The sequence below is a fragment of the Falco punctatus genome (assembly GCF_963210335.1).
Source record: "Falco punctatus genome assembly, chromosome: 1".
Classification (NCBI taxonomy): domain Eukaryota; kingdom Metazoa; phylum Chordata; class Aves; order Falconiformes; family Falconidae; genus Falco; species Falco punctatus.
Window position 1 is genome coordinate 91,947,220 of NC_137580.1, and position 14,792 is coordinate 91,962,011.

Below are 14,792 nucleotides of genomic sequence, written 5' to 3' on the forward strand. Positions count from 1 at the left end.
GGGAAACTATAGGTCACAGAAGATAAAAATGAACACTTGATATGGCAATACGCTATCCACCTGTTCTCTTTCACCCTGTCCCATGTACCACGCTCCTAGGTGTCCTAACTGTTTTGCTACAGTTTCTGCTCATTGGGTAGACATCTTTCTGAATTAAATATTTACACAGAATGCCCAATATTTCCTTAGAGGATATGGGAAGCTTGAAGTCCATCAGAATACTACACAGCAAATGTCTAGATTATTTTGGCCTGCATGTAGTACTTGACATGTAGCCAAATGAAATTTCATCTACTGTAATAATGATTGTCCCAGTGATTTACTTATCTTAGCATGGACTTTACAAGCTCCACAGCTTTTATCCACAAATCTTGAAAGATTATGGTCTATTTTTTCCAGGTCATTAATAAAGTTAAGATGTCAATCTCAACAGCAAACCCTAGAATGCTTAATTATTATTTTTGTTTCAGTGCAAGACAGAGTCATTCCTAACAACCATTTTCCTTATTACTACGTTTTGCGTGGAAAGCACAGATTTAACCTCCTGTTCTAAGTACTATCTGCATCAAGGTGTTATCTGCATCAAAACAGTGAAGATTCCAGATAATATGTAAATTAGTGTTAAAGAGTCATCCTCACTATTTGTTGTCATTCTGGCTCCAAGAGGTCATCTGAAGATGTGTTCACAAAAAATTGCTGCTGGTCAAACTTGGAAATCATTTAATGAAAAGAAAACCATGATAAACTGTGGGTTTTATCTAGCAAGGGAGGGTTAGCATGAAATTTTCTATGGAAAGTAATACATTGAGTGGTTTGCTGTAGCATTCTTACACCAAAGCGTCTTCGTTGGCTGTGGTTAGAAATAGGATGTTTGCAATTGCTTACGTGACATAAAAAACTCTAAACAACTCTGAGTGGATGCTTAGTGTTCCCTCCGAAATTCGTAAGAGAGCCCTGAACTGAATGTCTGCTGGGGTCAGTCCATGCTGCAAAGTCAGAATTATGAACCTAGTTGGCCATGGAAGAGACAACCTTCCACACGGGCAGACTCTCCTGGCTTCATGTTACCATGCAGCCAGTTGAAAAAGTTACTTTATGGGGTTTGGGGCTTTAACTGAAAGCATTTACTTTTGAAGTAACATAAAAGAAAGCCTTCTTCAGAGTTTTTCCTCTTTCCCTCCAAGAGGATTTTGAGGTCTTGACTAGCATATACAAACAAAAGATGATTGATGAGAATATTCATCCTCTGCTGCTTGTTTCATTTACTAAGCACTTGGGAAGCAGAGAAAAATATGTAAACCAAAACCAATTCCTACTATTTCATGTGCAAGAGAGGAATTTTTTTCTGTACAATGCTCTGATAGTCCTATAAAAATGTTGTACCTGGAAAATAACAGCAGCTCTTTGGGAAAGAGATTTGTTGTTGAGATGACTGACTTCCCAAATCCTTCCTCAGAGTTTACGATTCATATCTGTGAGCCCTTAGTCAGAAACTGAAGACATTCAGACAACTCATTACATTACTAGCAACACTACTAGCAGGATATTACCAAGATGTTTCACAGAGCACTCTTGGCCTGTTGATGGCAGAGGTTAGCACATGCTGACAGACAGTACTTCTCTTTCTTTGCTTCACTGAGAAAGTGATTCCCACTGGGAAATTCTTGGTATCTGATGCCATGAAGACAACAGTAAATGGTCAATTTTTATAATAAAAAAATTAATTTAATTCTCTTACACTCCATCATCTTAAGCTGCCCCATGCACAGGTATTCTACAACTTCCCATTCACACAGAACAACAGCACCTAAGGTACAGTTTTTGCTGATGGACAGGGTTAACTACCTCAGCAATGGGATAAAATTAAAACTTATTTATGCCAAATACTATGTCATTCTGAAAGATGCAATCCCATTTACTCTTACTGCACTGGCAGCCAAGCTCCCGCTGCCCCAGGTGGAGCAGATTACTTTTGATGCATTCCTCCTCTCTGAATGTCATTCACTGACCATGGCTCTGCAGTCCAAAAGCTTCACTTGTAACTCCATCAAGTGTCAGAAACTATCTTATTTATTAAAACTCATTCTACATTTAAGATTGGTGATAGCTTAAAGAGTAGGGTTATATATGTTACAAGGTCAAAGAGAATCATAAAACAATACAATAGATGAGGCTGGCTGTGCTCATCTTGAATCGTGTGTCACTGGGGAGAAAGTGTCCCTCAGAAGAAAAGAGCAAAGCAAGTGCACGGAAGGCAGAATTGGAAAGACCACCACAAAACAAGCATATTCCATTTTCCCTTTAGAGGCCTCCCATCTGGAACAGTACAGGGAAGAGGAACAGTTCATATTGTTTGTGGCCCATCGCTAGCAGTAGTCTGCCATCTGCTGATCTACACAGCTGTGTTTATAGCCTTCAAGGTAAAGCAGTCATCCATCTTTTCTCACAGCCTGTTCTTATTTCAGCGTACACTAGTACATGAGAATATGAACAGCAGTGTCTAGTCATGTATGCTACAGTCAAGCCAAAGCCAAAACCACAGGATATCAAAGTGCAGCTGACCATTACATCGAGATGCTTGGATCTCTGTCAAAAAGCTGTTCCATAGGCTTACAGCTTTGAATCATGACCAGAAAAAAAAAAAAAAAACAAAAAAAACAGTTTATCTTAAAGTAGCTTCCTACAACCAACAGAAAGTGGTTCTTGATACAGGCCAGAAAACTGCTGCCTTTCTGAATACTGCTCAAGCTGCCAAGGAGTTCCATAATCTAGCACAGTTAACCATCTTCCTATGCAGGCAGTCCCTATATTTGTGATGCACAATTATTTACTTCCCTCTGCTCAGAGCTTGCATTCTTCCAGCAATTCTTCCTGTACATGAGTACTGACAGAGCATGTGGTAACTCCTTGCGCTGCATGTTACCAGCTGTACAATTCCATTATGCAAATGACATTGCTGATAATTAAAAGCGTTTATCAAGTAACCGCAGAGGAACAGCGTTCTCCTCCATGACCAAGCTGCACTATGCATCATTGTGGGACTATATAATACATCTACCTGTTATCTTTGCTACAACTGTTTTAGTAGTTATCCAAGACACTGGTTTACAGTCAGATTTTTCTAAGATATGACTGAATTTTATAGAATGATGACAAAATAAAGGGGTTTGGCATTCGCAATTTGGCATTTAATATTTGGAAATCAGCTTTCAAAATACAGCCTATTTCTCCCTCCTTTTCTAAAGAAATTCACTTCTGAAAGATGAAAGCTTCAGCTAGAAAAACAGAACAGCATGCCTGTCCAGGTCATATGCAGGAAAGAAGGTTCTATGGGCCCTATTGTAACATTGGTGTTTTCTCAGATCTCTTCCAAGAAAAAAAAAAAATCCCACAGAAAATCATAAATCAAGATGGCTTTTGAGTATCCACCAGCAATGTAAAGTTTAAAAGGAAGGGAGAATAGAATGAAGTACTAACACTCTGAAACTGACTTACACAAAGGAATATGGTATCACAGATTTTTCACTCACAACCAGTTTCTACAAATTGCAATCAAAGGCAAAATGATGTGGAATTCATCTGAAAGGAAAAATTGGAGAGAAAACAAAAATGGGAGTGAGTTAAAAAATTTCAGAGCAAAGAAAATGCATGTCAACAAGCACAGAAGTCCCAAGAGAGGGAAACCAGCTGAGGAGACTGAAAAACTTGTATCCCATTTGTCCATATTGCTTGTGCAGCTTGAGCAGCAACACCATTCATTCTACCAAGTGACTTAATCTTAATACTTGAGTGTAAGAAATGTGGGAGAAAATGAGATTTACTTACATGTATAAAGACGCTTGACCAGTGCTGACAGCTGTTAATTGCCACCTCTGTGATTTTTTTCCCTCCCATTAGAAAACATGGTCCTCAACAGAATTTAGTCAGAAATTTTTTAATAATATTTTGAGGGGAGAGAGAGAGAGAGAGAGAAAAGGTGACAGAAAACATTGCAGTCACTTGCAGCAGTTACAGTGTGTCTTGCTGGCAGCTTCATTTGGAGGCAAAATATAATCTCTAGTAAAAGTGATTTATCACAGTGACACATCTCAATGCACAGCTCAGCAAGAGCCACTTAATACACATGCAAAAATGAGAATGAGAGGCAGAACACAGAAGAGAATACAAAAACTTGCATTCCTGATACTTTCAGAAACGACAGTCCTCCTCCATTCCCAACAAAAAAGGTAGCTTTCTCACCAGGGTCCCAATCCAATCCTTTGTCAATTTCGCGTTACTCATTTAACTGAATCTTTTTCATTGAAAAGGACTTATTCTCTTATGTTTGTTTTTTATTCAGGGTAAGTAAAAAAAAAAAGTATCATGTAAAACTCTGAAGAAAAAAATACCAAATATTCTAAAAGTTTAGGTTTCTAATTAAACCAAAATGGAAACATCTGGCTACCCTTTCCCCCCCTGAAATTAATACTCTTCAACTAAAACTGACTTTTTCTTTTACCATTTTCATTTCATCAAAAGGTAATTTTCTTTGGGGAAAGAAGGACAGAAAGCTTTTGATGATACATTTTTACATAAAACAAAATGAATTAGTAAGTCCTTATGAACTTCCTGGCTAACACTGTATTTGTCATGATAGCACTAACAGAATTTTGGTCTGCCTGTTCTAGAAACACAAGCTCTGCTCTCCCATGTAGCAGCCAATTTTCACGAGGTGTTAGCAGAGGAGGACCAGACCCAGCTGAAGAGGTCTGACAGCATGCAGAAGGCTGAGGCACGCATACCCGCAGCTCTGCAATCCTTCACACACTGTCCTCTGGTCACACAAGTCTAGTCACACTGTTCCTGTCTAAAGACAGTAAGGGTAAGGATGTACAAGAATTACTAACTTTTCCTCTTCTCAGCACCTAGCACTTGGACAGAAAGTACAAACTTTCCTTATGACATTGTCCAGGCTCACAAAAGATGATATTCCCAGTTTAGAGGGTGGCATAGTATATATCTCCTGATTCTGTGACCTACTCAGTGCACACAGGACTGTTAAAAGAGTGCTAAAATGAACTAGAAGTGTGAAATGAAAACATACTCACAGCTCCTTTCCCCTCTGTGAAGGAGTTCATTAAAATATTTTTCAATGCAAGATGAAAACTGGCCAGATGACAACTCAGATTTAAGTCACCAGATACTGTCAAGGCTTCTTAAAAAGGAAATAACCACAGGTGTAGCACTTAGAAGCTCAGCATCTTGCCAGCAACAAGATACACTAGTATCCAGCTATCGGCTAAAGAATGGCTCCATTCACTCACCTGCAGCATAATCCTTACAAGGCCAGCTATTCAGCCTTGTGCCCCAAGCAAAATCCTACAAAGGAAGACAGTTTCACTTGGCATTGGGTGCTATGGGTATCAGTGCATCTTGCTTTTAAATTAGCTCAGGTGTGGTTTAAACAGTAAAAATAAAGGATGTTGTGGAATTTTAGAAAGCCTGAAGACAGAGTTTTCTTCAGATATCAAATTTACAGATGTTATATTTGACAGCATTTCCTAAAAAAGAATCCCTCAGTAGGCACAAACTCTGTTACTAGTTGCATTGGGATAAAATCACAGTAATTCCACTATCTTAAAAGTTCTCCTCAATTTAAATCACCAAAAAGAGAGAGATTTATGTAGCTTGGTTCCAAATTTTCAGTTCTATCAAAAAAAGCTGCAGAAAGAATAAAAATAGCAGCAAAGCTATACAGTGAGCACTGTCTAATACTCTACAGAGTACCCTAGTATAAAACAACAGAACCAGTAATAAGCAATTGCAGAGTAGCAGAGTTTGTGGGACACAAAGCACACAGATTAAACAAGGAAACTGGTGAAGAGTCAGAAAAAGCTGTTTTTCGAATACTGCACAGTAAACACCTTCAATATAGTAATACAAATTGATTTCCTCAAATAAATCATAAGTGACCAACAGCAAAATAAAGATCAATGAAGACCTTAATGGTAAGCAACTGAAAACCACTGCAGTTGTATCTTTTGCTGCCTTGTATGCAAAAGAATTGCCCAACAGATGCAAAAGTAAACAAACCAGCAAATGATTAAACAGCTCCCTGGCTGGGCTTTGTCTGCCAAATCTCTGCCTGGAGAGGACTTTTATGTCCATGTAATGAACCCTCAAAATTATGGACTTACAAAGGAAACAGCTGCTTAACCGTAATGGTAATTACCGTGGTCAGATTGCAGAGCACCCAACCTTGAGGCTGTGGCTCAAGGCACCTGTCTCGTGCAAGACGCAATGACACAGATATGGAACTGAATTAGTGTCATTGCACGGAGCTTGTAGCTGACTCAACCATATTGTCACAAGACAAGTTGAGGAACAGGATGAAGCAGTGTGTTCGCCTCACTGTGTGGCAGGCCCTCCCAGGAATGGTTAAAGGCCAGGAGTGTGCTTGATATAGGCCAGGTGGCACCATCATAAGGTGGTGTGGTGTGTCAGGAGTGACCCATTGTGGCCCAGCTCATACATCCTACAGCTTGTGGCAGATTTTAGCCCACACTGAGAGCTAGTGGGGGCCAAGTTCTTCTCCCGCCACCCTCTGAAGTTCACCCAAAAGCCACATTGAGACACCATCTTAGGCTCCAAAAGCAGAAAGGTACTCCCCTAATACCTGCAGCATTAAGGCTGAAATTATCATTATTGCACTTCTGTCATCCCAACAGCCTGTGGACCTTGAAGCAACTATGGGTGCCCTGCTGTTCTCACTGATGAGTCCCACTGATCTCCACAGAAGGCAATGCAGGCCCATCTGCTTCAGTAGCACTGGGGTTATTTAGAGAGCAAGCAGAGTGTGTTCTGTCATAACTACAATTTGTCCTTCTTTAGCAAGCACTATAGTTGGGGCATACTTAGATAAAAACTAGTCAAGTGTCTTTCTCATGGTCATCTGGCAACTTGGGAGTGGTCAAGCCTGGAAAGCACAAAATCCTGACTCTCATTTTTCTGTTCTAGCTACCAGAAAAAACCTGCTTCGCACAGGTGCTATTTTCCATATTTATCTTGATTGCCTATATAACTATAAATAGCTAACAAATACAACACTCCCTACATTCTTCTTATGCTGAAGTTATCCAACAGATGGAGGTCGAGACTCCCATTAGCACAGATCCTGCCCTAAGTGGTAGAAGCCACCAAATGGCAATGGACAAGTACTCTGGCTTGCACAGAAGTTATCATTCTGATACATACATAGCTGAGATAAAAATCACCAACTATTTATTCACCAGCTGACAAAAGGTACCACTTGCTAACAATATCTGCCCTATACTTCCATACTGGCACAACCAGTTTTGGTTGTTAACTGCACAGCACCACCTATGAAGGGCACCCACAGTGTGCAGAAACGTTTATCTATAAACTGTTTGTTCCCATTAAAAGAGTACTCAGGCTGTAAAAGTTGCTATAATACTCATGTGTACAATAGGCTGCTTTTAAACGTGTCATCTGCCAAATACATTTTCTGACAGAAAGTGATTCCTGATATGATACTAGATAATTTCTGCATGAATGAAGTTAAGCATGGCTTGTAAGAGACCAGGACAGCAGTATTTCAAGAAGCAAACAGATTAGAGACAAGTGACAAGGCTGATCTCTGCAGCTGCAGTTAACTGTCTTTTCTTCAGTCTCTCCTGAACAGGTCTAAGAAGGGCTACGTTTTCCTCCTGCTGATGAAGGCTGATTAGCAGTCAGGTGGGGAGAGGCTCTGGGGATGGCATGACACATTAATTAAATCACTTCTACCAGCTAAGTGATGACACTTTGATTTATAGCAGAGCTCATTCAACTAGACACTGGCATTTCCTGGGCACCTTGATAAGGAAAAAGCCAAGCTGGGAAGCAGGTGGGAAAAGAGGGGATGTGCACGTAAAGGAAAAAGAACAAACTGTGAAGTAAATACCTGTAGCTGATAGAGACTATTTTCAAAACAGTGCTGATAGAGACTATTTTCAAAACAGTGCTTACAGGAGTGGTAGGAATAGTCATGAAACATGAGCTGAAAATCATTTCCTTCACATTGCTTATATAAACAGTATTTCATTTTGTCTGCATCTATAAGAAAAGCTGCCTTAGGACAGAGGCTTGTAAAAATACCTTAAATTAAACATAATATGAATTACTTCATAAGGCACATTTCAACCTGACATACTGAGTGACAATAGACATGAGTCAGTGCTATCTTCAGGCGCAACTGCAGCAATCTCAGAAAGAGACGGTAGAAATCTCCAGAAGGCAGAGCAGGACAGCAGTCCAGGGGGCAGTTTTAGATGCTATGCCCCAGCCTGTTCCTGCTGCGTCATATGACAAGACTGGTATCTCCTAAACACTGCGTTTCAATTTCTCCCTCTGCCCAAGGGCAATAATGTTATTTCAGCAACCTTTGTAAAGGGTTACCTTTATCCAACTTCATCTACTTTGTTTAGGATTTTGACATTTGAAAAGGCTAACTTAAACAGTCTTCCTATTAGAAAGCTTTTCTTTTGGTGACAAGTCTACATATTCTTCCTTGTGAACTCTGTGGTCAAAATCACAAACCTGCACAAGGGAAAAAGAATTCTACACCCCAGAATCCAAAATAGATCAAAGCAACTATCATTACAGTAATATTTCACTCCCTCTTCTGAGTCAACCACACTTTGGTAATCCTTGGATCACTTTTTTCTTTGAAAGCCTAAAGCAAGCATTTTAGAATACTTAGGGTCTAAATCATTCCACTTACTGTACAGGACAGTGGCATTTTTTAGTAAGACATATCTTTATATTCTTGAACACAAAGAAGGTTAGTTTGCTCACAACATTGTGAGATGAACTTTTTTAATTTTTTTAACCTTTTTTTACAAAAGCTCTTTGAAATATATGCACAACTGTAGCAAGAATCATTTTGGACCTCTTAAACTACCCCGGCTCACTCTAGTTTCATACATGAAGCGGTAACATTTAAGGAAAATATCAAACAATAAGGTTGACTCAGAGGATGTATTCCTTTTAGTCAGTATTACTATCCTTCTAGTTAACCTGTGTTGTTATAGCAGACAGTGGCCTCACACAGAACTGAGGCCACATCATGGTAACCGCTTGTAAGAAGATTTAATAAAAAGAGAATTCTTACTCTCTAACCTTTCACTAACAACCAAACCCCCGACTCCCCACCCCACCTCCCGCCCCCAACCACCTCTCACTGGTATGGCTTCCCTAGCAGTGACTGGCAACAAAATAACTGCTTTTACTGTAAATCCAAATTCTGAAGAGTAAAAGATCTCTTGAGCCTCTTTGCTTGGCACATGCACCATGTACATTTGTTTTATCTCATTAACTTTGCTTATCTGAATTATATTTCTTTTTTCAGCTCATAGCCTTGCTGTGTCTTCTGTAAACAATTTCCCCATCTCTCTCTACGTTTTCTCTCATTTATAGGTGTGATTACTGCTACACTTGATAATATCTTGCGCTTTCCTAGCATACCCCCTAGGACTTTCAAGTGCTTTATGGCTGATTTATTGTGAGAGTCAAACATGAGAAACCCTTTCCAGAAGCAGCAGCAACACAGAAATTTGGGTCATAAGGGAACACTGTAGCAGACTGGTACATAGATCAGTGTTTAACCAACATCATTTGTCCCTGTTAATATTGTATAATATATTTGGATTATTTTTTTAATATTTTTTTTGCATCATCAGCTCTTAATAACAAAAGACTTTATTTAGCAGTGAATTTGGTAGGTGGCTAGGTGGGGGTGGGGAAAAAAGCTAGCTTGCTTTTACATAGATCCACATGCATCTCCTTTTGATCATTAGAATAAATTTCCAGAGAGGTGAGCAGAGGTTTAGCTGCACGACTCTCATTAATGTTAACTTTATTTCAGTAATGAGGTGAAAGTACAATCACTGGAGCTAATATAATCAGTGATGAGACAAAAGTCTGCTGCCATAAACACTGCTGAAGAAGAAGACATTGACAATACTGATAGGTAAGGAAAAATAGGTATCAGTAGGAAAATGATGCAGTGAGGGTAAAGACCTTGCCTTTAAGTATAGTAGTAAAACTTAAAAACTGACAGAACTGTTGCACTGATGTGAATGTACTGACACTGATCAGAGGACTGTCTGGCAAGATACTGAGCATGCCAGTTCTCAGCTTTGCTAGTTCCTAGCAAAAACAGAAGAAGCAGGAGGCTAACAGTCCTGTGCCCCTAAAAGTCATTTACGAAAGATAATGAGGATTAATGTAGTAGCAAAAAAGGAATGTTGAGATAAAAGAAAACAGCAGGTGTCGAAAATCAACAGCTATTGGTGACAGCCCCAGAAGACAATCCCAGTAATATATTGCACAAGACCGACCTTATATAATGAAAAGTGTGAGAGCCATCGTGCCACTGCACTCCATTACTTTAGCTAATAGAATGATCTGAACAGAACAAGGCTGGGAAGAATTTTATAGTAATTAGCAAACCTGTTAGTGCCCATTTTTCTTCTGCACAACACATGAACAAAAGAAAAGCAGCCACAGCTATTAAGGGAAACTGACAGCAAGGAAAAATGGGAAGAGAGACAATGAGTTGGGTACCTCTGCAGAAATAAAAATAATAATTACATTTTTTATTACAAAAAAGTATATGAGGATTTTTAGCTTAGCACTAAAAAAATACACTGCAATACTCTACTAAATACATGGCATGTAATCATCCACATCCAAGTACTACTAGTAGAGAAGGAACAGAGGAAACATAATGTATACACCCTCTCTATATAATTCTTGCAACATTCAGTACCTCCATAAGCAGCTCAGTATGACTTTATCCAGATACCACAAACAGAGGGGTTTTTTTAAATCATGTGGAACTAATCCACTGCAAGCTGTTTGTACTGAATCCATTATCTTAACCTTATAGCTATAAAACCCAGTGTATTTATAATGACGTGAACAAGACGTGCCCTTTTCACTTGATTTCAGTATCTTACTGACCATTCGAAGACTGGAGCAGAATTGCTCAGTGAATCTAGGTGGTAAGCCCTCTTACTTTTTGGATTAAGACAAAGGATATTTGGTTTTGCCATCCTGGCTTGCTGCATTGTCCTAGTCATTGTTATTGCAGATATCCAACCATAACAAGAACAGCCCTGATCAATATGTCTTTGTTGTGTAGACCTGAATTAACTACATCTCACTTCCCTTTGACAGCGACACAGATCACATGCAGCTGCTGCTTCCACTATGAGAAACACGAATTCTGGAAAGCATATTCATTATCTGGCTGTTAAAAGCAACAGAGCATGCAAGCCTCACCCTGCCTGGGTTACCTGAGAAATCAGCATCTCCGTTTGATTAAGTGACTGCCAGCTAGTCACCTTCTCACTCTAACCTTGATGTGGCAGGACTGTGACAAGTGCATATAGTGTAACATCACAAAATGTTTCACTGATGCTCACAAATAGATAGCTTAATTTGTTTTAATAGCCTCGTCCCTTGCAGCATTTCCACTGCAAACTGTGGTTTTGAGGACAGAATATATCAGCTCTTTATAGGGAACCTACCTGAAAGCCAGCTGGCAGGAAGCCAGGGAGAATCCCAATGAGGTTCAAAGCCCTCAGTCTTTACCCAGCTTACAGCACTTAATAAATTCCAATGGCATTCCACCCCCATTACCACAATTTTTTTTTAGTTGTAGGACTTGGGATCAGAAGAGTTGACTTTATAGAAGTTACAGCTCCTTCACAGATCTTCTGTAGCTGAGTATTACTTGTGTACCAAAAAGACCCTAAATGAATTTCCATTTTATATAGAGGCAACTAAGTCCTTATAGGGTGAATTTGGATTTTTATTTCACTCATCTTGCAGAAATAACAGGGCTGTCTGTTGCCAACTCCCACAATGTTTTCATGGGTCTCATACTATTTGTTGCTTTTCTTCCAGTTGCAGGTGCTAGAGTAAGGTGGCCACATAGAAACCTCAGTTTTTACACAAGAAAGAAAAAAAAATAATCTCTACAGCTGTAAGAGAGGAACTCGGAACTTTGAAACTTCATTAGTCCATCTTCAGATGATAAACAAGCACAGTTCTGATTTTTAAATTTATTAAGGTGTTAGAAGTGGACCTGACTTGTGATTGCTGAACACTTAGAGTTAGAACTCTCAGCATTCAACACTGCTGCTAGGGTTCATGTAGCATCAATAAATCATCTCACTTCCAACTGGCAAAGCCTTTATAGATAGGAATATGTATGACAGAGGTAGAAACCAGCTTGAATTTACAAACTAGCAGGGCAGGAAAAAAGCATGTTGAACACTGAGAACTAGTCTTCCCATGTGTCACTAAGCAAAGGAAGAGATCACTGTTCATATCTTTTTTTTAGTTACTTTTCAGCACAGGGCTGGGTTTCTATACAGCAAAATGAAGGTTCACGAGCACAACTCATGTGGGATCATTTTGACATAACAAACTTTCAAGTAACTACTAAAAAAAAAAAGTTTAACTGATGCTGGTGCTATTTTGGTATTACAACAAATTCTAAATATAAACTTTTCACAAGGAAAGATTGAGAACAGATAGCACCCCTTTCTTTTTCATACGCCATCTTTCTCCTGCAAGCCTTCTCTGTGGTTGGCAGCAAGCTAGGATATTGTAATTAGGACAAATGCTTTCTTCGGCATCCTAGAGGTTTTCAGTAACTTTCGAAGAGATTTACTTTTTCAGCAACAAGAGTTCTAAATGTATGATTATCAAAGCAAAACTCATATATTTAAGATGCATCTGACTAGAGGTATCCAGGTCCAAGATCTGAGTTCTTCGTGACAAATGCAGTGTAAACGGGAAAATTCATACTCTGCTTCCTAACCCAACTGACAGCACAGGTGCCAAGAAACACTGGTTTTCTCTCCAGAAACTTTGGATTTGTATGCCTTTTAACACACACTGCAACCGTGATAGTACGAAATTTTGCATAAATACTCAAAGCGAAGGTGGATTGAGACAATCGAATGCTATAGCTAGCACCAGATTAAAGTGGGAGTGAAGAGAGATTAAAAAGGGGAGAAAAGAGCAGAGACATGCCCTCTTACCTGAAAAGCAAGGGGGAGCGTTACACTACCTCTCCCTACTTTAAAAAGCAACACTTCCTCTAGGAGGAAGAACTCCCACTATCCTATTTCAATCTCCATTAACTGCAGCTGAGAGATCCAAGGCAAAGCAGGGGATGGGAGAAAAGACATAAGGGCTTGAGAAAGGGGGTGGGTGGATGGGACCAGAGCAGTCAGGGAGCTGAGAAGAAAATTAAAAGCAGGTTTAGGGGTGGCGGGAGGTTAAAAAGCAGAACCACACGTTCTGTGGTGAGAGGCTGGAAAAAGGACAACATGGCTCTGAGGGGCTGAACTGCTCTGCTGTCCCACACCTCACACAGCAAGCAGCCACAGCCTCTAAGTACCAGAGAAACAATGGGGTAGCAGTGAGGTTAAGACTAAATTACACATTAAAATATGGCCTTGTGTGTAAAAAAACAAACAAAAAGAAACAACAACAACAAAAAAAAACCATACCACAGCAGGCTCATGTGGCTGTAGTCAGTCAGGGGAAGCTTCTAAGCAGGTATCAACAAAACTACTGCTGAAACAAAGCAGCACCTCACCGATGGGCCTCACCACAACACCTCACGGGCCAAGCCGTTGCCTTACCTCGTTTTTCCCTGTCAGAGCCACCACAACTGGGGAGAGGACGCTCCAGCCGAAGGCCACGGACCGGACACCATTATGGAGCTCCACGAACAGCAGGAGAGCAATCTGAGAGTGACGAAACCCCGTCCTGTCCGAAAGCCTTGTCCCAGGGCCTGGTTCGTCACCACAGTGGTCGCCTCAGCTCTGGGCTTCCCTCGCCTCAGGCAGCTAATGGCGAAGGGAGGGGGAGGGGGGGTGTAGCGTGAGGGTAAAAAAGGCGGGAAACGGGGCAGAGCCGGCCGGCAGGCGGCGCAAGGGCTCACCCTGCCCCTGACCAGCCCCCTCAGCAAGCCCGGGCCCTGGAGAAACCCGGCCCTGGCCGCAGAGCCGCCCCTTCTCCCCTCTGCAGCCCCGCGCTGATGACCCTTTGTCACTGCGTTGCCGCAGCACAGCCCCCCTGCGGCATGAGGAAAGTCACCATGATGGAGCAGCACACAGCAGCAGTTGGGCTAATCTCTCCCGTTTCTCCCCCTGCTGTGAGGCTCAGGGGTTTGTAATTATTATTTCAGTACAACAGTTGCCAATCAACTTGCCCCAGTCCCATGGCTATTTTCACACAGCACCCGTAACTGCTGAACAGGTTGAAAAACCCAGGCAGCCCTCAGAGGTAAGTTTATCTTGTGGGTTTGGGTGGCTAGGCCAAAGGTGCAGGAGTAATTCCAACCCGACACTCCGTGTATTTTCCCAGAGCAGCGTAAAGAATTGCCTTCTGTACTTGCAGGTTTGACTGCCTTTTGATGGCAAAATTCAGCTCCAAGGGCCATCTGCCAGCTTGGCGAGGCAGGGAGGAGAGCAGCTCTTATCCAAATGCTGTGGCAACCTCTGCTGGCTTCTCCTCGCTGTTACACCGCTCCGGACACGCTACTGGAAGCATGCTTGTGGGCTGACACGGGATGTTGAGCAGACAAAAAGACATCAGAAGAGGTATATCACATTTGCTTACTCATACTTCTGTATGCATTTGCTACTACAGAGGATTGTGGAGTTTTTTTTATTTAACGTGTATTTTTACGGCATCAGCGATTTAGATAAATTAGGACACCCGTT

The 14,792-nt window shown here is 40.8% G+C and overlaps 1 protein-coding gene across 3 annotated transcripts in view; it reads left to right on the plus strand.

Annotated features, from left to right (window-relative positions):
* Positions 1–14,792, plus strand: part of RNFT2 (ring finger protein, transmembrane 2) — a 97,195-nt gene that overhangs the window by 42,701 nt on the left and 39,702 nt on the right. For all 3 annotated transcript variants that reach the window (XM_080366182.1, XM_080366180.1, XM_080366183.1), the window contains exon 1: positions 1–14,669. This exon is cut by the window's left edge and continues 42,701 nt beyond it. The gene's annotated coding sequence lies outside the window, so the exon portion shown is untranslated. The remainder of the gene's footprint in view (positions 14,670–14,792) is intronic.